General features: G+C 49.8%; 43 non-coding genes across 43 annotated transcripts; all 43 read left to right on the top strand.

Annotated features, from left to right (window-relative positions):
• The first annotated feature begins 89 nt into the window (after nucleotides 1-89).
• Nucleotides 90-162, top strand: TRNAR-ACG (transfer RNA arginine (anticodon ACG)). Its single transcript has one exon. It is a non-coding gene; the product is annotated as a tRNA-Arg (tRNA).
• Nucleotides 163-170: 8 nt separating this feature from the next.
• TRNAH-GUG (transfer RNA histidin (anticodon GUG)) lies at nucleotides 171-242 on the top strand. The gene has a single exon. It is a non-coding gene; the product is annotated as a tRNA-His (tRNA).
• Nucleotides 243-943: 701 nt separating this feature from the next.
• TRNAR-ACG (transfer RNA arginine (anticodon ACG)) lies at nucleotides 944-1,016 on the top strand. The gene has a single exon. It is a non-coding gene; the product is annotated as a tRNA-Arg (tRNA).
• Nucleotides 1,017-1,024: 8 nt separating this feature from the next.
• On the top strand, nucleotides 1,025-1,096 carry TRNAH-GUG (transfer RNA histidin (anticodon GUG)). The gene has a single exon. It is a non-coding gene; the product is annotated as a tRNA-His (tRNA).
• A 701-nt stretch (nucleotides 1,097-1,797) lies between these two features.
• Nucleotides 1,798-1,870, top strand: TRNAR-ACG (transfer RNA arginine (anticodon ACG)). Its single transcript has one exon. It is a non-coding gene; the product is annotated as a tRNA-Arg (tRNA).
• Nucleotides 1,871-1,878: 8 nt separating this feature from the next.
• TRNAH-GUG (transfer RNA histidin (anticodon GUG)) lies at nucleotides 1,879-1,950 on the top strand. The gene has a single exon. It is a non-coding gene; the product is annotated as a tRNA-His (tRNA).
• Nucleotides 1,951-2,641: 691 nt separating this feature from the next.
• TRNAR-ACG (transfer RNA arginine (anticodon ACG)) lies at nucleotides 2,642-2,714 on the top strand. The gene has a single exon. It is a non-coding gene; the product is annotated as a tRNA-Arg (tRNA).
• An 8-nt stretch (nucleotides 2,715-2,722) lies between these two features.
• Nucleotides 2,723-2,794, top strand: TRNAH-GUG (transfer RNA histidin (anticodon GUG)). Its single transcript has one exon. It is a non-coding gene; the product is annotated as a tRNA-His (tRNA).
• Nucleotides 2,795-3,499: 705 nt separating this feature from the next.
• Nucleotides 3,500-3,572, top strand: TRNAR-ACG (transfer RNA arginine (anticodon ACG)). Its single transcript has one exon. It is a non-coding gene; the product is annotated as a tRNA-Arg (tRNA).
• Nucleotides 3,573-4,355: 783 nt separating this feature from the next.
• Nucleotides 4,356-4,428, top strand: TRNAR-ACG (transfer RNA arginine (anticodon ACG)). The gene has a single exon. It is a non-coding gene; the product is annotated as a tRNA-Arg (tRNA).
• Nucleotides 4,429-4,436: 8 nt separating this feature from the next.
• On the top strand, nucleotides 4,437-4,508 carry TRNAH-GUG (transfer RNA histidin (anticodon GUG)). Its single transcript has one exon. It is a non-coding gene; the product is annotated as a tRNA-His (tRNA).
• A 693-nt stretch (nucleotides 4,509-5,201) lies between these two features.
• On the top strand, nucleotides 5,202-5,274 carry TRNAR-ACG (transfer RNA arginine (anticodon ACG)). The gene has a single exon. It is a non-coding gene; the product is annotated as a tRNA-Arg (tRNA).
• Nucleotides 5,275-5,282: 8 nt separating this feature from the next.
• On the top strand, nucleotides 5,283-5,354 carry TRNAH-GUG (transfer RNA histidin (anticodon GUG)). Its single transcript has one exon. It is a non-coding gene; the product is annotated as a tRNA-His (tRNA).
• Nucleotides 5,355-6,055: 701 nt separating this feature from the next.
• TRNAR-ACG (transfer RNA arginine (anticodon ACG)) lies at nucleotides 6,056-6,128 on the top strand. The gene has a single exon. It is a non-coding gene; the product is annotated as a tRNA-Arg (tRNA).
• Nucleotides 6,129-6,136: 8 nt separating this feature from the next.
• TRNAH-GUG (transfer RNA histidin (anticodon GUG)) lies at nucleotides 6,137-6,208 on the top strand. Its single transcript has one exon. It is a non-coding gene; the product is annotated as a tRNA-His (tRNA).
• Nucleotides 6,209-7,767: 1,559 nt separating this feature from the next.
• On the top strand, nucleotides 7,768-7,840 carry TRNAR-ACG (transfer RNA arginine (anticodon ACG)). The gene has a single exon. It is a non-coding gene; the product is annotated as a tRNA-Arg (tRNA).
• Nucleotides 7,841-7,848: 8 nt separating this feature from the next.
• TRNAH-GUG (transfer RNA histidin (anticodon GUG)) lies at nucleotides 7,849-7,920 on the top strand. Its single transcript has one exon. It is a non-coding gene; the product is annotated as a tRNA-His (tRNA).
• A 701-nt stretch (nucleotides 7,921-8,621) lies between these two features.
• Nucleotides 8,622-8,694, top strand: TRNAR-ACG (transfer RNA arginine (anticodon ACG)). Its single transcript has one exon. It is a non-coding gene; the product is annotated as a tRNA-Arg (tRNA).
• Nucleotides 8,695-8,702: 8 nt separating this feature from the next.
• TRNAH-GUG (transfer RNA histidin (anticodon GUG)) lies at nucleotides 8,703-8,774 on the top strand. Its single transcript has one exon. It is a non-coding gene; the product is annotated as a tRNA-His (tRNA).
• A 701-nt stretch (nucleotides 8,775-9,475) lies between these two features.
• Nucleotides 9,476-9,548, top strand: TRNAR-ACG (transfer RNA arginine (anticodon ACG)). The gene has a single exon. It is a non-coding gene; the product is annotated as a tRNA-Arg (tRNA).
• Nucleotides 9,549-9,556: 8 nt separating this feature from the next.
• TRNAH-GUG (transfer RNA histidin (anticodon GUG)) lies at nucleotides 9,557-9,628 on the top strand. The gene has a single exon. It is a non-coding gene; the product is annotated as a tRNA-His (tRNA).
• A 707-nt stretch (nucleotides 9,629-10,335) lies between these two features.
• On the top strand, nucleotides 10,336-10,408 carry TRNAR-ACG (transfer RNA arginine (anticodon ACG)). Its single transcript has one exon. It is a non-coding gene; the product is annotated as a tRNA-Arg (tRNA).
• Nucleotides 10,409-10,416: 8 nt separating this feature from the next.
• On the top strand, nucleotides 10,417-10,488 carry TRNAH-GUG (transfer RNA histidin (anticodon GUG)). The gene has a single exon. It is a non-coding gene; the product is annotated as a tRNA-His (tRNA).
• Nucleotides 10,489-11,181: 693 nt separating this feature from the next.
• Nucleotides 11,182-11,254, top strand: TRNAR-ACG (transfer RNA arginine (anticodon ACG)). Its single transcript has one exon. It is a non-coding gene; the product is annotated as a tRNA-Arg (tRNA).
• Nucleotides 11,255-11,262: 8 nt separating this feature from the next.
• Nucleotides 11,263-11,334, top strand: TRNAH-GUG (transfer RNA histidin (anticodon GUG)). The gene has a single exon. It is a non-coding gene; the product is annotated as a tRNA-His (tRNA).
• Nucleotides 11,335-12,039: 705 nt separating this feature from the next.
• On the top strand, nucleotides 12,040-12,112 carry TRNAR-ACG (transfer RNA arginine (anticodon ACG)). Its single transcript has one exon. It is a non-coding gene; the product is annotated as a tRNA-Arg (tRNA).
• An 8-nt stretch (nucleotides 12,113-12,120) lies between these two features.
• Nucleotides 12,121-12,192, top strand: TRNAH-GUG (transfer RNA histidin (anticodon GUG)). Its single transcript has one exon. It is a non-coding gene; the product is annotated as a tRNA-His (tRNA).
• Nucleotides 12,193-13,751: 1,559 nt separating this feature from the next.
• Nucleotides 13,752-13,824, top strand: TRNAR-ACG (transfer RNA arginine (anticodon ACG)). The gene has a single exon. It is a non-coding gene; the product is annotated as a tRNA-Arg (tRNA).
• Nucleotides 13,825-13,832: 8 nt separating this feature from the next.
• Nucleotides 13,833-13,904, top strand: TRNAH-GUG (transfer RNA histidin (anticodon GUG)). Its single transcript has one exon. It is a non-coding gene; the product is annotated as a tRNA-His (tRNA).
• Nucleotides 13,905-14,605: 701 nt separating this feature from the next.
• TRNAC-ACA (transfer RNA cysteine (anticodon ACA)) lies at nucleotides 14,606-14,678 on the top strand. Its single transcript has one exon. It is a non-coding gene; the product is annotated as a tRNA-Cys (tRNA).
• Nucleotides 14,679-14,686: 8 nt separating this feature from the next.
• On the top strand, nucleotides 14,687-14,758 carry TRNAH-GUG (transfer RNA histidin (anticodon GUG)). Its single transcript has one exon. It is a non-coding gene; the product is annotated as a tRNA-His (tRNA).
• Nucleotides 14,759-15,463: 705 nt separating this feature from the next.
• On the top strand, nucleotides 15,464-15,536 carry TRNAR-ACG (transfer RNA arginine (anticodon ACG)). The gene has a single exon. It is a non-coding gene; the product is annotated as a tRNA-Arg (tRNA).
• An 8-nt stretch (nucleotides 15,537-15,544) lies between these two features.
• Nucleotides 15,545-15,616, top strand: TRNAH-GUG (transfer RNA histidin (anticodon GUG)). Its single transcript has one exon. It is a non-coding gene; the product is annotated as a tRNA-His (tRNA).
• A 705-nt stretch (nucleotides 15,617-16,321) lies between these two features.
• Nucleotides 16,322-16,394, top strand: TRNAR-ACG (transfer RNA arginine (anticodon ACG)). The gene has a single exon. It is a non-coding gene; the product is annotated as a tRNA-Arg (tRNA).
• An 8-nt stretch (nucleotides 16,395-16,402) lies between these two features.
• On the top strand, nucleotides 16,403-16,474 carry TRNAH-GUG (transfer RNA histidin (anticodon GUG)). Its single transcript has one exon. It is a non-coding gene; the product is annotated as a tRNA-His (tRNA).
• A 693-nt stretch (nucleotides 16,475-17,167) lies between these two features.
• On the top strand, nucleotides 17,168-17,240 carry TRNAR-ACG (transfer RNA arginine (anticodon ACG)). Its single transcript has one exon. It is a non-coding gene; the product is annotated as a tRNA-Arg (tRNA).
• Nucleotides 17,241-17,248: 8 nt separating this feature from the next.
• On the top strand, nucleotides 17,249-17,320 carry TRNAH-GUG (transfer RNA histidin (anticodon GUG)). Its single transcript has one exon. It is a non-coding gene; the product is annotated as a tRNA-His (tRNA).
• A 703-nt stretch (nucleotides 17,321-18,023) lies between these two features.
• On the top strand, nucleotides 18,024-18,096 carry TRNAC-ACA (transfer RNA cysteine (anticodon ACA)). Its single transcript has one exon. It is a non-coding gene; the product is annotated as a tRNA-Cys (tRNA).
• A 783-nt stretch (nucleotides 18,097-18,879) lies between these two features.
• TRNAC-ACA (transfer RNA cysteine (anticodon ACA)) lies at nucleotides 18,880-18,952 on the top strand. Its single transcript has one exon. It is a non-coding gene; the product is annotated as a tRNA-Cys (tRNA).
• An 8-nt stretch (nucleotides 18,953-18,960) lies between these two features.
• TRNAH-GUG (transfer RNA histidin (anticodon GUG)) lies at nucleotides 18,961-19,032 on the top strand. The gene has a single exon. It is a non-coding gene; the product is annotated as a tRNA-His (tRNA).
• Nucleotides 19,033-23,174: 4,142 nt separating this feature from the next.
• On the top strand, nucleotides 23,175-23,247 carry TRNAC-ACA (transfer RNA cysteine (anticodon ACA)). The gene has a single exon. It is a non-coding gene; the product is annotated as a tRNA-Cys (tRNA).
• Nucleotides 23,248-24,030: 783 nt separating this feature from the next.
• On the top strand, nucleotides 24,031-24,103 carry TRNAR-ACG (transfer RNA arginine (anticodon ACG)). Its single transcript has one exon. It is a non-coding gene; the product is annotated as a tRNA-Arg (tRNA).
• Nucleotides 24,104-24,985: 882 nt separating this feature from the next.
• On the top strand, nucleotides 24,986-25,057 carry TRNAH-GUG (transfer RNA histidin (anticodon GUG)). Its single transcript has one exon. It is a non-coding gene; the product is annotated as a tRNA-His (tRNA).
• Nucleotides 25,058-25,693: the final 636 nt, after the last annotated feature.

Genomic DNA, 25,693 nt, shown 5'->3' on the forward strand with positions numbered 1-25,693 from the left:
ATCTCTGGAATGGCTGAGATGGTGTCGATTGGCTTCTGCAGCTAGAATGCCCTTTGTGAAGGCTTAGCAAAGAGTCAGGGCCAGGTGCAGGGCCAGTGGCGCAATGGATAACGCGTCTGACTACGGATCAGAAGATTGTAGGTTCGACTCCTACCTGGCTCGTCGACAATGCCGTGATCGTATAGTGGTTAGTACTCTGCGTTGTGGCCGCAGCAACCCCGGTTCGAATCCGGGTCACGGCATCTTTATGCGCTGGATGAAGTGTAATGTCCACAGTCACGCCCATGCCAGTTCGGACCCCTGAAGGTACACAAGGAGCAGGAAGTCTCTCTCTCTCTCTCTAAGACCGCTTCTTGCAACCAGCACCAACTCTGTGATATAGGATACCTTGATACTATCCTAGCGTCGGTCGATTACAATGTGGCAGGCCGTAGTCAGATCACTAAAGGATTGGTCAACAGGCCAAGGTGTATCCTGCCATGTCATGCTACACCCGCTGTAACACAAACTTGGGGCCATGCGAACTCTACAACAGTGGCCTTTGAAGGTAACAGCAGAGAGTGAAAAGACTTTCTTTGAAGGCCAGTGGGATGTACATTTTGGACAGCGAGGACCACTGCTTTTCGAGAGGCACGAAAGTAGGCAGCCATCTATGTGGAAGTGAAACAACCGTCCTATAAGGCGGTGGGGTTTCCTTCAACACCACCTGTGGGCCACATAGAATGAGATTGTAACATTATTAGCCTTTGCCATTTTCACAACTATCGAGCAGCCATAAGCAGTGATGTGACAGCAACTGAGAAGGCCTGAGCACTTTCCTTTCCATTAGAAATTCAGCAGAAAGTTAGCCGTTTATCTCTGGAATGGCTGAGATGGTGTCGATTGGCTTCTGCAGCTAGAATGCCCTTTGTGAAGGCTTAGCAAAGAGTCAGGGCCAGGTGCAGGGCCAGTGGCGCAATGGATAACGCGTCTGACTACGGATCAGAAGATTGTAGGTTCGACTCCTACCTGGCTCGTTGACAATGCCGTGATCGTATAGTGGTTAGTACTCTGCGTTGTGGCCGCAGCAACCCCGGTTCGAATCCGGGTCACGGCATCTTTATGCGCTGGATGAAGTGTAATGTCCACAGTCACGCCCATGCCAGTTCGGACCCCTGAAGGTACACAAGGAGCAGGAAGTCTCTCTCTCTCTCTCTAAGACCGCTTCTTGCAACCAGCACCAACTCTGTGATATAGGATACCTTGATACTATCCTAGCGTCGGTCGATTACAATGTGGCAGGCCGTAGTCAGATCACTAAAGGATTGGTCAACAGGCCAAGGTGTATCCTGCCATGTCATGCTACACCCGCTGTAACACAAACTTGGGGCCATGCGAACTCTACAACAGTGGCCTTTGAAGGTAACAGCAGAGAGTGAAAAGACTTTCTTTGAAGGCCAGTGGAATGTACATTTTGGACAGCGAGGACCACTGCTTTTCGAGAGGCACGAAAGTAGGCAGCCATCTATGTGGAAGTGAAACAACCGTCCTATAAGGCGGTGGGGTTTCCTTCAACACCACCTGTGGGCCACATAGAATGAGATTGTAACATTATTAGCCTTTGCCATTTTCACAACTATCGAGCAGCCATAAGCAGTGATGTGACAGCAACTGAGAAGGCCTGAGCACTTTCCTTTCCATTAGAAATTCAGCAGAAAGTTAGCCGTTTATCTCTGGAATGGCTGAGATGGTGTCGATTGGCTTCTGCAGCTAGAATGCCCTTTGTGAAGGCTTAGCAAAGAGTCAGGGCCAGGTGCAGGGCCAGTGGCGCAATGGATAACGCGTCTGACTACGGATCAGAAGATTGTAGGTTCGACTCCTACCTGGCTCGTTGACAATGCCGTGATCGTATAGTGGTTAGTACTCTGCGTTGTGGCCGCAGCAACCCCGGTTCGAATCCGGGTCACGGCATCTTTATGCGCTGGATGAAGTGTAATGTCCACAGTCACGCCCATGCCAGTTCGGACCCCTGAAGGTACACAAGGAGCAGGAAGTCTCTCTAAGACCGCTTCTTGCAACCAGCACCAACTCTGTGATATAGGATACCTTGATACTATCCTAGCGTCGGTCGATTACAATGTGGCAGGCCGTAGTCAGATCACTAAAGGATTGGTCAACAGGCCAAGGTGTATCCTGCCATGTCATGCTACACCCGCTGTAACACAAACTTGGGGCCATGCGAACTCTACAACAGTGGCCTTTGAAGGTAACAGCAGAGAGTGAAAAGACTTTCTTTGAAGGCCAGTGGGATGTACATTTTGGACAGCGAGGACCACTGCTTTTCGAGAGGCACGAAAGTAGGCAGCCATCTATGTGGAAGTGAAACAACCGTCCTATAAGGCGGTGGGGTTTCCTTCAACACCACCTGTGGGCCACATAGAATGAGATTGTAACATTATTAGCCTTTGCCATTTTCACAACTATCGAGCAGCCATAAGCAGTGATGTGACAGCAACTGAGAAGGCCTGAGCACTTTCCTTTCCATTAGAAATTCAGCAGAAAGTTAGCCGTTTATCTCTGGAATGGCTGAGATGGTGTCGATTGGCTTCTGCAGCTAGAATGCCCTTTGTGAAGGCTTAGCAAAGAGTCAGGGCCAGGTGCAGGGCCAGTGGCGCAATGGATAACGCGTCTGACTACGGATCAGAAGATTGTAGGTTCGACTCCTACCTGGCTCGTTGACAATGCCGTGATCGTATAGTGGTTAGTACTCTGCGTTGTGGCCGCAGCAACCCCGGTTCGAATCCGGGTCACGGCATCTTTATGCGCTGGATGAAGTGTAATGTCCACAGTCACGCCCATGCCAGTTCGGACCCCTGAAGGTACACAAGGAGCAGGAAGTCTCTCTCTCTCTCTCTCTCTAAGACCGCTTCTTGCAACCAGCACCAACTCTGTGATATAGGATACCTTGATACTATCCTAGCGTCGGTCGATTACAATGTGGCAGGCCGTAGTCAGATCACTAAAGGATTGGTCAACAGGCCAAGGTGTATCCTGCCATGTCATGCTACACCCGCTGTAACACAAACTTGGGGCCATGCGAACTCTACAACAGTGGCCTTTGAAGGTAACAGCAGAGAGTGAAAAGACTTTCTTTGAAGGCCAGTGGGATGTACATTTTGGACAGCGAGGACCACTGCTTTTCGAGAGGCACGAAAGTAGGCAGCCATCTATGTGGAAGTGAAACAACCGTCCTATAAGGCGGTGGGGTTTCCTTCAACACCACCTGTGGGCCACATAGAATGAGATTGTAACATTATTAGCCTTTGCCATTTTCACAACTATCGAGCAGCCATAAGCAGTGATGTGACAGCAACTGAGAAGGCCTGAGCACTTTCCTTTCCATTAGAAATTCAGCAGAAAGTTAGCCGTTTATCTCTGGAATGGCTGAGATGGTGTCGATTGGCTTCTGCAGCTAGAATGCCCTTTGTGAAGGCTTAGCAAAGAGTCAGGGCCAGGTGCAGGGCCAGTGGCGCAATGGATAACGCGTCTGACTACGGATCAGAAGATTGTAGGTTCGACTCCTACCTGGCTCGTTGACAATGCCGTGATCGTATAGTGGTTAGTACTCTGCGTTGTGGCCGCAGCAACCCCGGTTCGAATCCGGGTTACGGCATCTTTATGCGCTGGATGAAGTGTAATGTCCACAGTCACGCCCATGCCAGTTCGGACCCCTGAAGGTACACAAGGAGCAGGAAGTCTCTCTCTCTCTCTCTCTAAGACCGCTTCTTGCAACCAGCACCAACTCTGTGATATAGGATACCTTGATACTATCCTAGCGTCGGTCGATTACAATGTGGCAGGCCGTAGTCAGATCACTAAAGGATTGGTCAACAGGCCAAGGTGTATCCTGCCATGTCATGCTACACCCGCTGTAACACAAACTTGGGGCCATGCGAACTCTACAACAGTGGCCTTTGAAGGTAACAGCAGAGAGTGAAAAGACTTTCTTTGAAGGCCAGTGGGATGTACATTTTGGACAGCGAGGACCACTGCTTTTCGAGAGGCACGAAAGTAGGCAGCCATCTATGTGGAAGTGAAACAACCGTCCTATAAGGCGGTGGGGTTTCCTTCAACACCACCTGTGGGCCACATAGAATGAGATTGTAACATTATTAGCCTTTGCCATTTTCACAACTATCGAGCAGCCATAAGCAGTGATGTGACAGCAACTGAGAAGGCCTGAGCACTTTCCTTTCCATTAGAAATTCAGCAGAAAGTTAGCCGTTTATCTCTGGAATGGCTGAGATGGTGTCGATTGGCTTCTGCAGCTAGAATGCCCTTTGTGAAGGCTTAGCAAAGAGTCAGGGCCAGGTGCAGGGCCAGTGGCGCAATGGATAACGCGTCTGACTACGGATCAGAAGATTGTAGGTTCGACTCCTACCTGGCTCGTTGACAATGCCGTGATCGTATAGTGGTTAGTACTCTGCGTTGTGGCCGCAGCAACCCCGGTTCGAATCCGGGTCACGGCATCTTTATGCGCTGGATGAAGTGTAATGTCCACAGTCACGCCCATGCCAGTTCGGACCCCTGAAGGTACACAAGGAGCAGGAAGTCTCTCTCTAAGACCGCTTCTTGCAACCAGCACCAACTCTGTGATATAGGATACCTTGATACTATCCTAGCGTCGGTCGATTACAATGTGGCAGGCCGTAGTCAGATCACTAAAGGATTGGTCAACAGGCCAAGGTGTATCCTGCCATGTCATGCTACACCCGCTGTAACACAAACTTGGGGCCATGCGAACTCTACAACAGTGGCCTTTGAAGGTAACAGCAGAGAGTGAAAAGACTTTCTTTGAAGGCCAGTGGGATGTACATTTTGGACAGCGAGGACCACTGCTTTTCGAGAGGCACGAAAGTAGGCAGCCATCTATGTGGAAGTGAAACAACCGTCCTATAAGGCGGTGGGGTTTCCTTCAACACCACCTGTGGGCCACATAGAATGAGATTGTAACATTATTAGCCTTTGCCATTTTCACAACTATCGAGCAGCCATAAGCAGTGATGTGACAGCAACTGAGAAGGCCTGAGCACTTTCCTTTCCATTAGAAATTCAGCAGAAAGTTAGCCGTTTATCTCTGGAATGGCTGAGATGGTGTCGATTGGCTTCTGCAGCTAGAATGCCCTTTGTGAAGGCTTAGCAAAGAGTCAGGGCCAGGTGCAGGGCCAGTGGCGCAATGGATAACGCGTCTGACTACGGATCAGAAGATTGTAGGTTCGACTCCTACCTGGCTCGTTGACAATGCCGTGATCGTATAGTGGTTAGTACTCTGCGTTGTGGCCGCAGCAACCCCGGTTCGAATCCGGGTCACGGCATCTTTATGCGCTGGATGAAGTGTAATGTCCACAGTCACGCCCATGCCAGTTCGGACCCCTGAAGGTACACAAGGAGCAGGAAGTCTCTCTCTCTCTCTCTAAGACCGCTTCTTGCAACCAGCACCAACTCTGTGATATAGGATACCTTGATACTATCCTAGCGTCGGTCGATTACAATGTGGCAGGCCGTAGTCAGATCACTAAAGGATTGGTCAACAGGCCAAGGTGTATCCTGCCATGTCATGCTACACCCGCTGTAACACAAACTTGGGGCCATGCGAACTCTACAACAGTGGCCTTTGAAGGTAACAGCAGAGAGTGAAAAGACTTTCTTTGAAGGCCAGTGGGATGTACATTTTGGACAGCGAGGACCACTGCTTTTCGAGAGGCACGAAAGTAGGCAGCCATCTATGTGGAAGTGAAACAACCGTCCTATAAGGCGGTGGGGTTTCCTTCAACACCACCTGTGGGCCACATAGAATGAGATTGTAACATTATTAGCCTTTGCCATTTTCACAACTATCGAGCAGCCATAAGCAGTGATGTGACAGCAACTGAGAAGGCCTGAGCACTTTCCTTTCCATTAGAAATTCAGCAGAAAGTTAGCCGTTTATCTCTGGAATGGCTGAGATGGTGTCGATTGGCTTCTGCAGCTAGAATGCCCTTTGTGAAGGCTTAGCAAAGAGTCAGGGCCAGGTGCAGGGCCAGTGGCGCAATGGATAACGCGTCTGACTACGGATCAGAAGATTGTAGGTTCGACTCCTACCTGGCTCGTTGACAATGCCGTGATCGTATAGTGGTTAGTACTCTGCGTTGTGGCCGCAGCAACCCCGGTTCGAATCCGGGTCACGGCATCTTTATGCGCTGGATGAAGTGTAATGTCCACAGTCACGCCCATGCCAGTTCGGACCCCTGAAGGTACACAAGGAGCAGGAAGTCTCTCTCTCTCTCTCTAAGACCGCTTCTTGCAACCAGCACCAACTCTGTGATATAGGATACCTTGATACTATCCTAGCGTCGGTCGATTACAATGTGGCAGGCCGTAGTCAGATCACTAAAGGATTGGTCAACAGGCCAAGGTGTATCCTGCCATGTCATGCTACACCCGCTGTAACACAAACTTGGGGCCATGCGAACTCTACAACAGTGGCCTTTGAAGGTAACAGCAGAGAGTGAAAAGACTTTCTTTGAAGGCCAGTGGGATGTACATTTTGGACAGCGAGGACCACTGCTTTTCGAGAGGCACGAAAGTAGGCAGCCATCTATGTGGAAGTGAAACAACCGTCCTATAAGGCGGTGGGGTTTCCTTCAACACCACCTGTGGGCCACATAGAATGAGATTGTAACATTATTAGCCTTTGCCATTTTCACAACTATCGAGCAGCCATAAGCAGTGATGTGACAGCAACTGAGAAGGCCTGAGCACTTTCCTTTCCATTAGAAATTCAGCAGAAAGTTAGCCGTTTATCTCTGGAATGGCTGAGATGGTGTCGATTGGCTTCTGCAGCTAGAATGCCCTTTGTGAAGGCTTAGCAAAGAGTCAGGGCCAGGTGCAGGGCCAGTGGCGCAATGGATAACGTGTCTGACTACGGATCAGAAGATTGTAGGTTCGACTCCTACCTGGCTCGTTGACAATGCCGTGATCGTATAGTGGTTAGTACTCTGCGTTGTGGCCGCAGCAACCCCGGTTCGAATCCGGGTTACGGCATCTTTATGCGCTGGATGAAGTGTAATGTCCACAGTCACGCCCATGCCAGTTCGGACCCCTGAAGGTACACAAGGAGCAGGAAGTCTCTCTCTCTCTCTCTCTCTAAGACCGCTTCTTGCAACCAGCACCAACTCTGTGATATAGGATACCTTGATACTATCCTAGCGTCGGTCGATTACAATGTGGCAGGCCGTAGTCAGATCACTAAAGGATTGGTCAACAGGCCAAGGTGTATCCTGCCATGTCATGCTACACCCGCTGTAACACAAACTTGGGGCCATGCGAACTCTACAACAGTGGCCTTTGAAGGTAACAGCAGAGAGTGAAAAGACTTTCTTTGAAGGCCAGTGGGATGTACATTTTGGACAGCGAGGACCACTGCTTTTCGAGAGGCACGAAAGTAGGCAGCCATCTATGTGGAAGTGAAACAACCGTCCTATAAGGCGGTGGGGTTTCCTTCAACACCACCTGTGGGCCACATAGAATGAGATTGTAACATTATTAGCCTTTGCCATTTTCACAACTATCGAGCAGCCATAAGCAGTGATGTGACAGCAACTGAGAAGGCCTGAGCACTTTCCTTTCCATTAGAAATTCAGCAGAAAGTTAGCCGTTTATCTCTGGAATGGCTGAGATGGTGTCGATTGGCTTCTGCAGCTAGAATGCCCTTTGTGAAGGCTTAGCAAAGAGTCAGGGCCAGGTGCAGGGCCAGTGGCGCAATGGATAACGCGTCTGACTACGGATCAGAAGATTGTAGGTTCGACTCCTACCTGGCTCGTTGACAATGCCGTGATCGTATAGTGGTTAGTACTCTGCGTTGTGGCCGCAGCAACCCCGGTTCGAATCCGGGTCACGGCATCTTTATGCGCTGGATGAAGTGTAATGTCCACAGTCACGCCCATGCCAGTTCGGACCCCTGAAGGTACACAAGGAGCAGGAAGTCTCTCTCTCTCTCTCTAAGACCGCTTCTTGCAACCAGCACCAACTCTGTGATATAGGATACCTTGATACTATCCTAGCGTCGGTCGATTACAATGTGGCAGGCCGTAGTCAGATCACTAAAGGATTGGTCAACAGGCCAAGGTGTATCCTGCCATGTCATGCTACACCCGCTGTAACACAAACTTGGGGCCATGCGAACTCTACAACAGTGGCCTTTGAAGGTAACAGCAGAGAGTGAAAAGACTTTCTTTGAAGGCCAGTGGGATGTACATTTTGGACAGCGAGGACCACTGCTTTTCGAGAGGCACGAAAGTAGGCAGCCATCTATGTGGAAGTGAAACAACCGTCCTATAAGGCGGTGGGGTTTCCTTCAACACCACCTGTGGGCCACATAGAATGAGATTGTAACATTATTAGCCTTTGCCATTTTCACAACTATCGAGCAGCCATAAGCAGTGATGTGACAGCAACTGAGAAGGCCTGAGCACTTTCCTTTCCATTAGAAATTCAGCAGAAAGTTAGCCGTTTATCTCTGGAATGGCTGAGATGGTGTCGATTGGCTTCTGCAGCTAGAATGCCCTTTGTGAAGGCTTAGCAAAGAGTCAGGGCCAGGTGCAGGGCCAGTGGCGCAATGGATAACGCGTCTGACTACGGATCAGAAGATTGTAGGTTCGACTCCTACCTGGCTCGTTGACAATGCCGTGATCGTATAGTGGTTAGTACTCTGCGTTGTGGCCGCAGCAACCCCGGTTCGAATCCGGGTCACGGCATCTTTATGCGCTGGATGAAGTGTAATGTCCACAGTCACGCCCATGCCAGTTCGGACCCCTGAAGGTACACAAGGAGCAGGAAGTCTCTCTCTCTCTCTCTAAGACCGCTTCTTGCAACCAGCACCAACTCTGTGATATAGGATACCTTGATACTATCCTAGCGTCGGTCGATTACAATGTGGCAGGCCGTAGTCAGATCACTAAAGGATTGGTCAACAGGCCAAGGTGTATCCTGCCATGTCATGCTACACCCGCTGTAACACAAACTTGGGGCCATGCGAACTCTACAACAGTGGCCTTTGAAGGTAACAGCAGAGAGTGAAAAGACTTTCTTTGAAGGCCAGTGGGATGTACATTTTGGACAGCGAGGACCACTGCTTTTCGAGAGGCACGAAAGTAGGCAGCCATCTATGTGGAAGTGAAACAACCGTCCTATAAGGCGGTGGGGTTTCCTTCAACACCACCTGTGGGCCACATAGAATGAGATTGTAACATTATTAGCCTTTGCCATTTTCACAACTATCGAGCAGCCATAAGCAGTGATGTGACAGCAACTGAGAAGGCCTGAGCACTTTCCTTTCCATTAGAAATTCAGCAGAAAGTTAGCCGTTTATCTCTGGAATGGCTGAGATGGTGTCGATTGGCTTCTGCAGCTAGAATGCCCTTTGTGAAGGCTTAGCAAAGAGTCAGGGCCAGGTGCAGGGCCAGTGGCGCAATGGATAACGCGTCTGACTACGGATCAGAAGATTGTAGGTTCGACTCCTACCTGGCTCGTTGACAATGCCGTGATCGTATAGTGGTTAGTACTCTGCGTTGTGGCCGCAGCAACCCCGGTTCGAATCCGGGTCACGGCATCTTTATGCGCTGGATGAAGTGTAATGTCCACAGTCACGCCCATGCCAGTTCGGACCCCTGAAGGTACACAAGGAGCAGGAAGTCTCTCTCTCTCTCTCTCTCTCTAAGACCGCTTCTTGCAACCAGCACCAACTCTGTGATATAGGATACCTTGATACTATCCTAGCGTCGGTCGATTACAATGTGGCAGGCCATAGTCAGATCACTAAAGGATTGGTCAACAGGCCAAGGTGTATCCTGCCATGTCATGCTACACCCGCTGTAACACAAACTTGGGGCCATGCGAACTCTACAACAGTGGCCTTTGAAGGTAACAGCAGAGAGTGAAAAGACTTTCTTTGAAGGCCAGTGGGATGTACATTTTGGACAGCGAGGACCACTGCTTTTCGAGAGGCACGAAAGTAGGCAGCCATCTATGTGGAAGTGAAACAACCGTCCTATAAGGCGGTGGGGTTTCCTTCAACACCACCTGTGGGCCACATAGAATGAGATTGTAACATTATTAGCCTTTGCCATTTTCACAACTATCGAGCAGCCATAAGCAGTGATGTGACAGCAACTGAGAAGGCCTGAGCACTTTCCTTTCCATTAGAAATTCAGCAGAAAGTTAGCCGTTTATCTCTGGAATGGCTGAGATGGTGTCGATTGGCTTCTGCAGCTAGAATGCCCTTTGTGAAGGCTTAACAAAGAGTCAGGGCCAGGTGCAGGGCCAGTGGCGCAATGGATAACGCGTCTGACTACGGATCAGAAGATTGTAGGTTCGACTCCTACCTGGCTCGTTGACAATGCCGTGATCGTATAGTGGTTAGTACTCTGCGTTGTGGCCGCAGCAACCCCGGTTCGAATCCGGGTCACGGCATCTTTATGCGCTGGATGAAGTGTAATGTCCACAGTCACGCCCATGCCAGTTCGGACCCCTGAAGGTACACAAGGAGCAGGAAGTCTCTCTCTCTCTCTCTCTAAGACCGCTTCTTGCAACCAGCACCAACTCTGTGATATAGGATACCTTGATACTATCCTAGCGTCGGTCGATTACAATGTGGCAGGCCGTAGTCAGATCACTAAAGGATTGGTCAACAGGCCATGCCATGTCATGCTACACCCGCTGTAACACAAACTTGGGGCCATGCGAACTCTACAACAGTGGCCTTTGAAGGTAACAGCAGAGAGTGAAAAGACTTTCTTTGAAGGCCAGTGGGATGTACATTTTGGACAGCGAGGACCACTGCTTTTCGAGAGGCACGAAAGTAGGCAGCCATCTATGTGGAAGTGAAACAACCGTCCTATAAGGCGGTGGGGTTTCCTTCAACACCACCTGTGGGCCACATAGAATGAGATTGTAACATTATTAGCCTTTGCCATTTTCACAACTATCGAGCAGCCATAAGCAGTGATGTGACAGCAACTGAGAAGGCCTGAGCACTTTCCTTTCCATTAGAAATTCAGCAGAAAGTTAGCCGTTTATCTCTGGAATGGCTGAGATGGTGTCGATTGGCTTCTGCAGCTAGAATGCCCTTTGTGAAGGCTTAGCAAAGAGTCAGGGCCAGGTGCAGGGCCAGTGGCGCAATGGATAACGCGTCTGACTACGGATCAGAAGATTGTAGGTTCGACTCCTACCTGGCTCGTTGACAATGCCGTGATCGTATAGTGGTTAGTACTCTGCGTTGTGGCCGCAGCAACCCCGGTTCGAATCCGGGTCACGGCATCTTTATGCGCTGGATGAAGTGTAATGTCCACAGTCACGCCCATGCCAGTTCGGACCCCTGAAGGTACACAAGGAGCAGGAAGTCTCTCTCTCTCTCTCTCTCTAAGACCGCTTCTTGCAACCAGCACCAACTCTGTGATATAGGATACCTTGATACTATCCTAGCGTCGGTCGATTACAATGTGGCAGGCCGTAGTCAGATCACTAAAGGATTGGTCAACAGGCCAAGGTGTATCCTGCCATGTCATGCTACACCCGCTGTAACACAAACTTGGGGCCATGCGAACTCTACAACAGTGGCCTTTGAAGGTAACAGCAGAGAGTGAAAAGACTTTCTTTGAAGGCCAGTGGGATGTACATTTTGGACAGCGAGGACCACTGCTTTTCGAGAGGCACGAAAGTAGGCAGCCATCTATGTGGAAGTGAAACAACCGTCCTATAAGGCGGTGGGGTTTCCTTCAACACCACCTGTGGGCCACATAGAATGAGATTGTAACATTATTAGCCTTTGCCATTTTCACAACTATCGAGCAGCCATAAGCAGTGATGTGACAGCAACTGAGAAGGCCTGAGCACTTTCCTTTCCATTAGAAATTCAGCAGAAAGTTAGCCGTTTATCTCTGGAATGGCTGAGATGGTGTCGATTGGCTTCTGCAGCTAGAATGCCCTTTGTGAAGGCTTAGCAAAGAGTCAGGGCCAGGTGCAGGGCCAGTGGCGCAATGGATAACGCGTCTGACTACGGATCAGAAGATTGTAGGTTCGACTCCTACCTGGCTCGTTGACAATGCCGTGATCGTATAGTGGTTAGTACTCTGCGTTGTGGCCGCAGCAACCCCGGTTCGAATCCGGGTCACGGCATCTTTATGCGCTGGATGAAGTGTAATGTCCACAGTCACGCCCATGCCAGTTCGGACCCCTGAAGGTACACAAGGAGCAGGAAGTCTCTCTCTCTCTCTCTCTAAGACCGCTTCTTGCAACCAGCACCAACTCTGTGATATAGGATACCTTGATACTATCCTAGCGTCGGTCGATTACAATGTGGCAGGCCGTAGTCAGATCACTAAAGGATTGGTCAACAGGCCAAGGTGTATCCTGCCATGTCATGCTACACCCGCTGTAACACAAACTTGGGGCCATGCGAACTCTACAACAGTGGCCTTTGAAGGTAACAGCAGAGAGTGAAAAGACTTTCTTTGAAGGCCAGTGGGATGTACATTTTGGACAGCGAGGACCACTGCTTTTCGAGAGGCACGAAAGTAGGCAGCCATCTATGTGGAAGTGAAACAACCGTCCTATAAGGCGGTGGGGTTTCCTTCAACACCACCTGTGGGCCACATAGAATGAGATTGTAACATTATTAGCCTTTGCCATTTTCACAACTATCGAGCAGCCATAAGCAGTGATGTGACAGCAACTGAGAAGGCCTGAGCACTTTCCTTTCCATTAGAAATTCAGCAGAAAGTTAGCCGTTTATCTCTGGAATGGCTGAGATGGTGTCGATTGGCTTCTGCAGCTAGAATGCCCTTTGTGAAGGCTTAGCAAAGAGTCAGGGCCAGGTGCAGGGCCAGTGGCGCAATGGATAACGCGTCTGACTACGGATCAGAAGATTGTAGGTTCGTCTCCTACCTGGCTCGTTGACAATGCCGTGATCGTATAGTGGTTAGTACTCTGCGTTGTGGCCGCAGCAACCCCGGTTCCAATCCGGGTCACGGCATTTTTATGCGCTGGATGAAGTGTAATGTCCACAGGCACGCCCATGCCAGTTCGGACCCCTGAAGGTACACAAGGAGCAGGAAGTCTCTCTCTCTCTCTCTCTAAGACCGCTTCTTGCAACCAGCACCAACTCTGTGATATAGGATACCTTGATACTATCCTAGCGTCGGTCGATTACAATGTGGCAGGCCGTAGTCAGATCACTAAAGGATTGGTCAACAGGCCAAGGTGTATCCTGCCATGTCATGCTACACCCGCTGTAACACAAACTTGGGGCCATGCGAACTCTACAACAGTGGCCTTTGAAGGTAACAGCAGAGAGTGAAAAGACTTTCTTTGAAGGCCAGTGGGATGTACATTTTGGACAGCGAGGACCACTGCTTTTCGAGAGGCACGAAAGTAGGCAGCCATCTATGTGGAAGTGAAACAACCGTCCTATAAGGCGGTGGGGTTTCCTTCAACACCACCTGTGGGCCACATAGAATGAGATTGTAACATTATTAGCCTTTGCCATTTTCACAACTATCGAGCAGCCATAAGCAGTGATGTGACAGCAACTGAGAAGGCCTGAGCACTTTCCTTTCCATTAGAAATTCAGCAGAAAGTTAGCCGTTTATCTCTGGAATGGCTGAGATGGTGTCGATTGGCTTCTGCAGCTAGAATGCCCTTTGTGAAGGCTTAGCAAAGAGTCAGGGCCAGGTGCAGGGCCAGTGGCGCAATGGATAACGCGTCTGACTACGGATCAGAAGATTGTAGGTTCGACTCCTACCTGGCTCGTTGACAATGCCGTGATCGTATAGTGGTTAGTACTCTGCGTTGTGGCCGCAGCAACCCCGGTTCGAATCCGGGTCACGGCATCTTTATGCGCTGGATGAAGTGTAATGTCCACAGTCACGCCCATGCCAGTTCGGACCCCTGAAGGTACACAAGGAGCAGGAAGTCTCTCTCTCTCTCTCTAAGACCGCTTCTTGCAACCAGCACCAACTCTGTGATATAGGATACCTTGATACTATCCTAGCGTCGGTCGATTACAATGTGGCAGGCCGTAGTCAGATCACTAAAGGATTGGTCAACAGGCCAAGGTGTATCCTGCCATGTCATGCTACACCCGCTGTAACACAAACTTGGGGCCATGCGAACTCTACAACAGTGGCCTTTGAAGGTAACAGCAGAGAGTGAAAAGACTTTCTTTGAAGGCCAGTGGGATGTACATTTTGGACAGCGAGGACCACTGCTTTTCGAGAGGCACGAAAGTAGGCAGCCATCTATGTGGAAGTGAAACAACCGTCCTATAAGGCGGTGGGGTTTCCTTCAACACCACCTGTGGGCCACATAGAATGAGATTGTAACATTATTAGCCTTTGCCATTTTCACAACTATCGAGCAGCCATAAGCAGTGATGTGACAGCAACTGAGAAGGCCTGAGCACTTTCCTTTCCATTAGAAATTCAGCAGAAAGTTAGCCGTTTATCTCTGGAATGGCTGAGATGGTGTCGATTGGCTTCTGCAGCTAGAATGCCCTTTGTGAAGGCTTAGCAAAGAGTCAGGGCCAGGTGCAGGGCCAGTGGCGCAATGGATAACGCGTCTGACTACAGATCAGAAGATTGTAGGTTCAACTCCTACCTGGCTCGTTGACAATGCCGTGATCGTATAGTGGTTAGTACTCTGCGTTGTGGCCGCAGCAACCCCGGTTCGAATCCGGGTCACGGCATCTTTATGCGCTGGATGAAGTGTAATGTCCACAGTCACGCCCATGCCAGTTCGGACCCCTGAAGGTACACAAGGAGCAGGAAGTCTCTCTCTCTCTCTCTCTCTAAGACCGCTTCTTGCAACCAGCACCAACTCTGTGATATAGGATACCTTGATACTATCCTAGCGTCGGTCGATTACAATGTGGCAGGCCGTAGTCAGATCACTAAAGGATTGGTCAACAGGCCAAGGTGTATCCTGCCATGTCATGCTACACCCGCTGTAACACAAACTTGGGGCCATGCGAACTCTACAACAGTGGCCTTTGAAGGTAACAGCAGAGAGTGAAAAGACTTTCTTTGAAGGCCAGTGGGATGTACATTTTGGACAGCGAGGACCACTGCTTTTCGAGAGGCACGAAAGTAGGCAGCCATCTATGTGGAAGTGAAACAACCGTCCTATAAGGCGGTGGGGTTTCCTTCAACACCACCTGTGGGCCACATAGAATGAGATTGTAACATTATTAGCCTTTGCCATTTTCACAACTATCGAGCAGCCATAAGCAGTGATGTGACAGCAACTGAGAAGGCCTGAGCACTTTCCTTTCCATTAGAAATTCAGCAGAAAGTTAGCCGTTTATCTCTGGAATGGCTGAGATGGTGTCGATTGGCTTCTGCAGCTAGAATGCCCTTTGTGAAGGCTTAGCAAAGAGTCAGGGCCAGGTGCAGGGCCAGTGGCGCAATGGATAACGCGTCTGACTACGGATCAGAAGATTGTAGGTTCGACTCCTACCTGGCTCGTTGACAATGCCGTGATCGTATAGTGGTTAGTACTCTGCGTTGTGGCCGCAGCAACCCCGGTTCGAATCCGGGTCACGGCATCTTTATGCGCTGGATGAAGTGTAATGTCCACAGTCACGCCCATGCCAGTTCGGACCCCTGAAGGTACACAAGGAGCAGGAAGTCTCTCTCTCTCTCTCTCTCTAAGACGGCTTCTTGCAACCAGCACCAACTCTGTGATATAGGATACCTTGATACTATCCTAGCGTCGGTCAATTACAATGTGGCAGGCCGTAGTCAGATCACTAAAGGATTGGTCAACAGGCCAAGGTGTATCCTGCCATGTCATGCTACACCCGCTGTAACACAAACTTGGGGCCATGCGAACTCTACAACAGTGGCCTTTGAAGGTAACAGCAGAGAGTGAAAAGACTTTCTTTGAAGGCCAGTGGGATGTACATTTTGGACAGCGAGGACCACTGCTTTTCGAGAGGCACGAAAGTAGGCAGCCATCTATGTGGAAGTGAAACAACCGTCCTATAAGGCGGTGGGGTTTCCTTCAACACCACCTGTGGGCCACATAGAATGAGATTGTAACATTATTAGCCTTTGCCATTTTCACAACTATCGAGCAGCCATAAGCAGTGATGTGACAGCAACTGAGAAGGCCTGAGCACTTTCCTTTCCATTAGAAATTCAGCAGAAAGTTAGCCGTTTATCTCTGGAATGGCTGAGATGGTGTCGATTGGCTTCTGCAGCTAGAATGCCCTTTGTGAAGGCTTAGCAAAGAGTCAGGGCCAGGTGCAGGGCCAGTGGCGCAATGGATAACGCGTCTGACTACGGATCAGAAGATTGTAGGTTCGACTCCTACCTGGCTCGTTGACAATGCCGTGATCGTATAGTGGTTAGTACTCTGCGTTGTGGCCGCAGCAACCCCGGTTCGAATCCGGGTCACGGCATCTTTATGCGCTGGATGAAGTGTAATGTCCACAGTCACGCACATGCCAGTTCGGACCCCTGAAGGTACACAAGGAGCAGGAAGTCTCTCTCTAAGACCGCTTCTTGCAACCAGCACCAACTCTGTGATATAGGATACCTTGATACTATCCTAGCGTCGGTCGATTACAATGTGGCAGGCCGTAGTCAGATCACTAAAGGATTGGTCAACAGGCCAAGGTGTATCCTGCCATGTCATGCTACACCCGCTGTAACACAAACTTGGGGCCATGCGAACTCTACAACAGTGGCCTTTGAAGGTAACAGCAGAGAGTGAAAAGACTTTCTTTGAAGGCCAGTGGGATGTACATTTTGGACAGCGAGGACCACTGCTTTTCGAGAGGCACGAAAGTAGGCAGCCATCTATGTGGAAGTGAAACAACCGTCCTATAAGGCGGTGGGGTTTCCTTCAACACCACCTGTGGGCCACATAGAATGAGATTGTAACATTATTAGCCTTTGCCATTTTCACAACTATCGAGCAGCCATAAGCAGTGATGTGACAGCAACTGAGAAGGCCTGAGCACTTTCCTTTCCATTAGAAATTCAGCAGAAAGTTAGCCGTTTATCTCTGGAATGGCTGAGATGGTGTCGATTGGCTTCTGCAGCTAGAATGCCCTTTGTGAAGGCTTAGCAAAGAGTCAGGGCCAGGTGCAGGGCCAGTGGCGCAATGGATAACGCGTCTGACTACGGATCAGAAGATTGTAGGTTCGACTCCTACCTGGCTCGTTGACAATGCCGTGATCGTATAGTGGTTAGTACTCTGCGTTGTGGCCGCAGCAACCCCGGTTCGAATCCGGGTCACGGCATCTTTATGCGCTGGATGAAGTGTAATGTCCACAGTCACGCCCATGCCAGTTCGGACCCCTGAAGGTACACAAGGAGCAGGAAGTCTCTCTCTCTCTCTCTCTAAGACCGCTTCTTGCAACCAGCACCAACTCTGTGATATAGGATACCTTGATACTATCCTAGCGTCGGTCGATTACAATGTGGCAGGCCGTAGTCAGATCACTAAAGGATTGGTCAACAGGCCAAGGTGTATCCTGCCATGTCATGCTACACCCGCTGTAACACAAACTTGGGGCCATGCGAACTCTACAACAGTGGCCTTTGAAGGTAACAGCAGAGAGTGAAAAGACTTTCTTTGAAGGCCAGTGGGATGTACATTTTGGACAGCGAGGACCACTGCTTTTCGAGAGGCACGAAAGTAGGCAGCCATCTATGTGGAAGTGAAACAACCGTCCTATAAGGCGGTGGGGTTTCCTTCAACACCACCTGTGGGCCACATAGAATGAGATTGTAACATTATTAGCCTTTGCCATTTTCACAACTATCGAGCAGCCATAAGCAGTGATGTGACAGCAACTGAGAAGGCCTGAGCACTTTCCTTTCCATTAGAAATTCAGCAGAAAGTTAGCCGTTTATCTCTGGAATGGCTGAGATGGTGTCGATTGGCTTCTGCAGCTAGAATGCCCTTTGTGAAGGCTTAGCAAAGAGTCAGGGCCAGGTGCAGGGCCAGTGGCGCAATGGATAACGCGTCTGACTACAGATCAGAAGATTGTAGGTTCGACTCCTACCTGGCTCGTTGACAATGCCGTGATCGTATAGTGGTTAGTACTCTGCGTTGTGGCCGCAGCAACCCCGGTTCGAATCCGGATCACGGCATCTTTATGCGCTGGATGAAGTGTAATGTCCACAGTCACGCCCATGCCAGTTCGGACCCCTGAAGGTACACAAGGAGCAGGAAGTCTCTCTCTCTCTCTCTCTAAGACCGCTTCTTGCAACCAGCACCAACTCTGTGATATAGGATACCTTGATACTATCCTAGCGTCGGTCGATTACAATGTGGCAGGCCGTAGTCAGATCACTAAAGGATTGGTCAACAGGCCAAGGTGTATCCTGCCATGTCATGCTACACCCGCTGTAACACAAACTTGGGGCCATGCGAACTCTACAACAGTGGCCTTTGAAGGTAACAGCAGAGAGTGAAAAGACTTTCTTTGAAGGCCAGTGGGATGTACATTTTGGACAGCGAGGACCACTGCTTTTCGAGAGGCACGAAAGTAGGCAGCCATCTATGTGGAAGTGAAACAACCGTCCTATAAGGCGGTGGGGTTTCCTTCAACACCACCTGTGGGCCACATAGAATGAGATTGTAACATTATTAGCCTTTGCCATTTTCACAACTATCGAGCAGCCATAAGCAGTGATGTGACAGCAACTGAGAAGGCCTGAGCACTTTCCTTTCCATTAGAAATTCAGCAGAAAGTTAGCCGTTTATCTCTGGAATGGCTGAGATGGTGTCGATTGGCTTCTGCAGCTAGAATGCCCTTTGTGAAGGCTTAGCAAAGAGTCAGGGCCAGGTGCAGGGCCAGTGGCGCAATGGATAACGCGTCTGACTACAGATCAGAAGATTGTAGGTTCGACTCCTACCTGGCTCGTTGACAATGCCGTGATCGTATAGTGGTTAGTACTCTGCGTTGTGGCCGCAGCAACCCCGGTTCGAATCCGGGTCACGGCATCTTTATGCGCTGGATGAAGTTTAATGTCCACAGTCACGCTCATGCCAGTTCGGACCCCTGAAGGTACACAAGGAGCAGGAAGTCTCTCTCTCTCTCTCTCTCTCTAAGACCGCTTCTTGCAACCAGCACCAACTCTGTGATATAGGATACCTTGATACTATCCTAGCGTCGGTCGATTACAATGTGGCAGGCCGTAGTCAGATCACTAAAGGATTGGTCAACAGGCCAAGGTGTATCCTGCCATGTCATGCTACACCCGCTGTAACACAAACTTGGGGCCATGCGAACTCTACAACAGTGGCCTTTGAAGGTAACAGCAGAGAGTGAAAAGACTTTCTTTGAAGGCCAGTGGGATGTACATTTTGGACAGCGAGGACCACTGCTTTTCGAGAGGCACGAAAGTAGGCAGCCATCTATGTGGAAGTGAAACAACCGTCCTATAAGGCGGTGGGGTTTCCTTCAACACCACCTGTGGGCCACATAGAATGAGATTGTAACATTATTAGCCTTTGCCATTTTCACAACTATCGAGCAGCCATAAGCAGTGATGTGACAGCAACTGAGAAGGCCTGAGCACTTTCCTTTCCATTAGAAATTCAGCAGAAAGTTAGCCGTTTATCTCTGGAATGGCTGAGATGGTGTCGATTGGCTTCTGCAGCTAGAATGCCCTTTGTGAAGGCTTAGCAAAGAGTCAGGGCCAGGTGCAGGGCCAGTGGCGCAATGGATAACGCGTCTGACTACGGATCAGAAGATTGTAGGTTTGACTCCTACCTGGCTCGTTGACAATGCCGTGATCGTATAGTGGTTAGTACTCTGCGTTGTGGCCGCAGCAACCCCGGTTCGAATCCGGGTCACAGCATCTTTATGCGCTGGATGAAGTGTAATGTCCACAGTCACGCCCATGCCAGTTCGGACCCCTGAAGGTACACAAGGAGCAGGAAGTCTCTCTCTCTCTCTCTCTCTCTCTAAGACCGCTTCTTGCAACCAGCACCAACTCTGTGATATAGGATACCTTGATACTATCCTAGCGTCGGTCGATTACAATGTGGCAGGCCGTAGTCAGATCACTAAAGGATTGGTCAACAGGCCAAGGTGTATCCTGCCATGTCATGCTACACCCGCTGTAACACAAACTTGGGGCCATGCGAACTCTACAACAGTGGCCTTTGAAGGTAACAGCAGAGAGTGAAAAGACTTTCTTTGAAGGCCAGTGGGATGTACATTTTGGACAGCGAGGACCACTGCTTTTCGAGAGGCACGAAAGTAGGCAGCCATCTATGTGGAAGTGAAACAACCGTCCTATAAGGCGGTGGGGTTTCCTTCAACACCACCTGTGGGCCACATAGAATGAGATTGTAACATTATTAGCCTTTGCCATTTTCACAACTATCGAGCAGCCATAAGCAGTGATGTGACAGCAACTGAGAAGGCCTGAGCACTTTCCTTTCCATTAGAAATTCAGCAGAAAGTTAGCCGTTTATCTCTGGAATGGCTGAGATGGTGTCGATTGGCTTCTGCAGCTAGAATGCCCTTTGTGAAGGCTTAGCAAAGAGTCAGGGCCAGGTGCAGGGCCAGTGGCGCAATGGATAACACGTCTGACTACGGATCAGAAGATTGTAGGTTCGACTCCTACCTGGCTCGTTGACAATGCCGTGATCGTATAGTGGTTAGTACTCTGCGTTGTGGCTGCAGCAACCCCGGTTCGAATCCGGGTCACGGCATCTTTATGCGCTGGATGAAGTGTAATGTCCACAGTCACGCCCATGCCAGTTCGGACCCCTGAAGGTACACAAGGAGCAGGAAGTCTCTCTCTCTCTCTAAGACCGCTTCTTGCAACCAGCACCAACTCTGTGATATAGGATACCTTGATACTATCCTAGCGTCGGTCGATTACAATGTGGCAGGCCGTAGTCAGATCACTAAAGGATTGGTCAACAGGCCAAGGTGTATCCTGCCATGTCATGCTACACCCGCTGTAACACAAACTTGGGGCCATGCGAACTCTACAACAGTGGCCTTTGAAGGTAACAGCAGAGAGTGAAAAGACTTTCTTTGAAGGCCAGTGGGATGTACATTTTGGACAGCGAGGACCACTGCTTTTCGAGAGGCACGAAAGTAGGCAGCCATCTATGTGGAAGTGAAACAACCGTCCTATAAGGCGGTGGGGTTTCCTTCAACACCACCTGTGGGCCACATAGAATGAGATTGTAACATTATTAGCCTTTGCCATTTTCACAACTATCGAGCAGCCATAAGCAGTGATGTGACAGCAACTGAGAAGGCCTGAGCACTTTCCTTTCCATTAGAAATTCAGCAGAAAGTTAGCCGTTTATCTCTGGAATGGCTGAGATGGTGTCGATTGGCTTCTGCAGCTAGAATGCCCTTTGTGAAGGCTTAGCAAAGAGTCAGGGCCAGGTGCAGGGCCAGTGGCGCAATGGATAACGCGTCTGACTACGGATCAGAAGATTGTAGGTTTGACTCCTACCTGGCTCGTTGACAATGCCGTGATCGTATAGTGGTTAGTACTCTGCGTTGTGGCCGCAGCAACCCCGGTTCGAATCCGGGTCACAGCATCTTTATGCGCTGGATGAAGTGTAATGTCCACAGTCACGCCCATGCCAGTTCGGACCCCTGAAGGTACACAAGGAGCAGGAAGTCTCTCTCTCTCTCTCTCTCTCTCTAAGACCGCTTCTTGCAACCAGCACCAACTCTGTGATATAGGATACCTTGATACTATCCTAGCGTCGGTCGATTACAATGTGGCAGGCCGTAGTCAGATCACTAAAGGATTGGTCAACAGGCCAAGGTGTATCCTGCCATGTCATGCTACACCCGCTGTAACACAAACTTGGGGCCATGCGAACTCTACAACAGTGGCCTTTGAAGGTAACAGCAGAGAGTGAAAAGACTTTCTTTGAAGGCCAGTGGGATGTACATTTTGGACAGCGAGGACCACTGCTTTTCGAGAGGCACGAAAGTAGGCAGCCATCTATGTGGAAGTGAAACAACCGTCCTATAAGGCGGTGGGGTTTCCTTCAACACCACCTGTGGGCCACATAGAATGAGATTGTAACATTATTAGCCTTTGCCATTTTCACAACTATCGAGCAGCCATAAGCAGTGATGTGACAGCAACTGAGAAGGCCTGAGCACTTTCCTTTCCATTAGAAATTCAGCAGAAAGTTAGCCGTTTATCTCTGGAATGGCTGAGATGGTGTCGATTGGCTTCTGCAGCTAGAATGCCCTTTGTGAAGGCTTAGCAAAGAGTCAGGGCCAGGTGCAGGGCCAGTGGCGCAATGGATAACACGTCTGACTACGGATCAGAAGATTGTAGGTTCGACTCCTACCTGGCTCGTTGACAATGCGTGATCGTATAGTGGTTAGTACTCTGCGTTGTGGCTGCAGCAACCCCGGTTCGAATCCGGGTCACGGCATCTTTATGCGCTGGATGAAGTGTAATGTCCACAGTCACGCCCATGCCAGTTCGGACCCCTGAAGGTACACAAGGAGCAGGAAGTCTCTCTCTCTCTCTCTCTCTCTAAGACCGCTTCTTGCAACCAGCACCAACTCTGTGATATAGGATACCTTGATACTATCCTAGCGTCGGTCGATTACAATGTGGCAGGCCGTAGTCAGATCACTAAAGGATTGGTCAACAGGCCAAGGTGTATCCTGCCATGTCATGCTACACCCGCTGTAACACAAACTTGGGGCCATGCGAACTCTACAACAGTGGCCTTTGAAGGTAACAGCAGAGAGTGAAAAGACTTTCTTTGAAGGCCAGTGGGATGTACATTTTGGACAGCGAGGACCACTGCTTTTCGAGAGGCACGAAAGTAGGCAGCCATCTATGTGGAAGTGAAACAACCGTCCTATAAGGCGGTGGGGTTTCCTTCAACACCACCTGTGGGCCACATAGAATGAGATTGTAACATTATTAGCCTTTGCCATTTTCACAACTATCGAGCAGCCATAAGCAGTGATGTGACAGCAACTGAGAAGGCCTGAGCACTTTCCTTTCCATTAGAAATTCAGCAGAAAGTTAGCCGTTTATCTCTGGAATGGCTGAGATGGTGTCGATTGGCTTCTGCAGCTAGAATGCCCTTTGTGAAGGCTTAGCAAAGAGTCAGGGCCAGGTGCAGGGCCAGTGGCGCAATGGATAACGCTTCTGACTACAGATCAGAAGATTGTAGGTTCGACTCCTACCTGGCTCGTTGACAATGCCGTGATCGTATAGTGGTTAGTACTCTGTGTTGTGGCCGCAGCAACCCCGGTTCGAATCCGGGTCACGGCATCTTTATGCGCTGGATGAAGTGTAATGTCCACAGTCACGCTCATGCCAGTTCGGACCCCTGAAGGTACACAAGGAGCAGGAAGTCTCTCTCTCTCTCTCTCTAAGACCGCTTCTTGCAACCAGCACCAACTCTGTGATATAGGATACCTTGATACTATCCTAGCGTCGGTCGATTACAATGTGGCAGGCCGTAGTCAGATCACTAAAGGATTGGTCAACAGGCCAAGGTGTATCCTGCCATGTCATGCTACACCCGCTGTAACACAAACTTGGGGCCATGCGAACTCTACAACAGTGGCCTTTGAAGGTAACAGCAGAGAGTGAAAAGACTTTCTTTGAAGGCCAGTGGGATGTACATTTTGGACAGCGAGGACCACTGCTTTTCGAGAGGCACGAAAGTAGGCAGCCATCTATGTGGAAGTGAAACAACCGTCCTATAAGGCGGTGGGGTTTCCTTCAACACCACCTGTGGGCCACATAGAATGAGATTGTAACATTATTAGCCTTTGCCATTTTCACAACTATCGAGCAGCCATAAGCAGTGATGTGACAGCAACTGAGAAGGCCTGAGCACTTTCCTTTCCATTAGAAATTCAGCAGAAAGTTAGCCGTTTATCTCTGGAATGGCTGAGATGGTGTCGATTGGCTTCTGCAGCTAGAATGCCCTTTGTGAAGGCTTAGCAAAGAGTCAGGGCCAGGTGCAGGGCCAGTGGCGCAATGGATAACGCGTCTGACTACGGATCAGAAGATTGTAGGTTCGACTCCTACCTGGCTCGTTGACAATGCCGTGATCGTATAGTGGTTAGTACTCTGCGTTGTGGCAGCAGCAACCCCGGTTCGAATCCGGGTCACAGCATCTTTATGCGCTGGATGAAGTGTAATGTCCACAGTCACGCCCATGCCAGTTCGGACCCCTGAAGGTACACAAGGAGCAGGAAGTCTCTCTCTCTCTCTCTCTCTCTCTCTCTCTCTCTCTAAGACCGCTTCTTGCAACCAGCACCAACTCTGTGATATAGGATACCTTGATACTATCCTAGCGTCGGTCGATTACAATGTGGCAGGCCGTAGTCAGATCACTAAAGGATTGGTCAACAGGCCAAGGTGTATCCTGCCATGTCATGCTACACCCGCTGTAACACAAACTTGGGGCCATGCGAACTCTACAACAGTGGCCTTTGAAGGTAACAGCAGAGAGTGAAAAGACTTTCTTTGAAGGCCAGTGGGATGTACATTTTGGACAGCGAGGACCACTGCTTTTCGAGAGGCACGAAAGTAGGCAGCCATCTATGTGGAAGTGAAACAACCGTCCTATAAGGCGGTGGGGTTTCCTTCAACACCACCTGTGGGCCACATAGAATGAGATTGTAACATTATTAGCCTTTGCCATTTTCACAACTATCGAGCAGCCATAAGCAGTGATGTGACAGCAACTGAGAAGGCCTGAGCACTTTCCTTTCCATTAGAAATTCAGCAGAAAGTTAGCCGTTTATCTCTGAAATGGCTGAGATGGTGTCGATTGGCTTCTGCAGCTAGAATGCCCTTTGTGAAGGCTTAGCAAAGAGTCAGGGCCAGGTGCAGGGCCAGTGGCGCAATGGATAACACGTCTGACTACGGATCAGAAGATTGTAGGTTCGACTCCTACCTGGCTCGTTGACAATGCCGTGATCGTATAGTGGTTAGTACTCTGCGTTGTGGCCGCAGCAACCCCGGTTCGAATCCGGGTCACGGCATCTTTATGCGCTGGATGAAGTGTAATGTCCACAGTCACGCCCATGCCAGTTCGGACCCCTGAAGGTACACAAGGAGCAGGAAGTCTCTCTCTCTCTAAGACCGCTTCTTGCAACCAGCACCAACTCTGTGATATAGGATACCTTGATACTATCCTAGCGTCGGTCGATTACAATGTGGCAGGCCGTAGTCAGATCACTAAAGGATTGGTCAACAGGCCAAGGTGTATCCTGCCATGTCATGCTACACCCGCTGTAACACAAACTTGGGGCCATGCGAACTCTACAACAGTGGCCTTTGAAGGTAACAGCAGAGAGTGAAAAGACTTTCTTTGAAGGCCAGTGGGATGTACATTTTGGACAGCGAGGACCACTGCTTTTCGAGAGGCACGAAAGTAGGCAGCCATCTATGTGGAAGTGAAACAACCGTCCTATAAGGCGGTGGGGTTTCCTTCAACACCACCTGTGGGCCACATAGAATGAGATTGTAACATTATTAGCCTTTGCCATTTTCACAACTATCGAGCAGCCATAAGCAGTGATGTGACAGCAACTGAGAAGGCCTGAGCACTTTCCTTTCCATTAGAAATTCAGCAGAAAGTTAGCCGTTTATCTCTGGAATGGCTGAGATGGTGTCGA

This window comes from Lithobates pipiens, unplaced genomic scaffold, assembly GCF_037356315.1.
Source record: "Lithobates pipiens isolate NorthernLeopardFrog02 unplaced genomic scaffold, aLitPip1_a1.2 Scaffold_8, whole genome shotgun sequence".
NCBI lineage: Eukaryota > Metazoa > Chordata > Amphibia > Anura > Ranidae > Lithobates > Lithobates pipiens.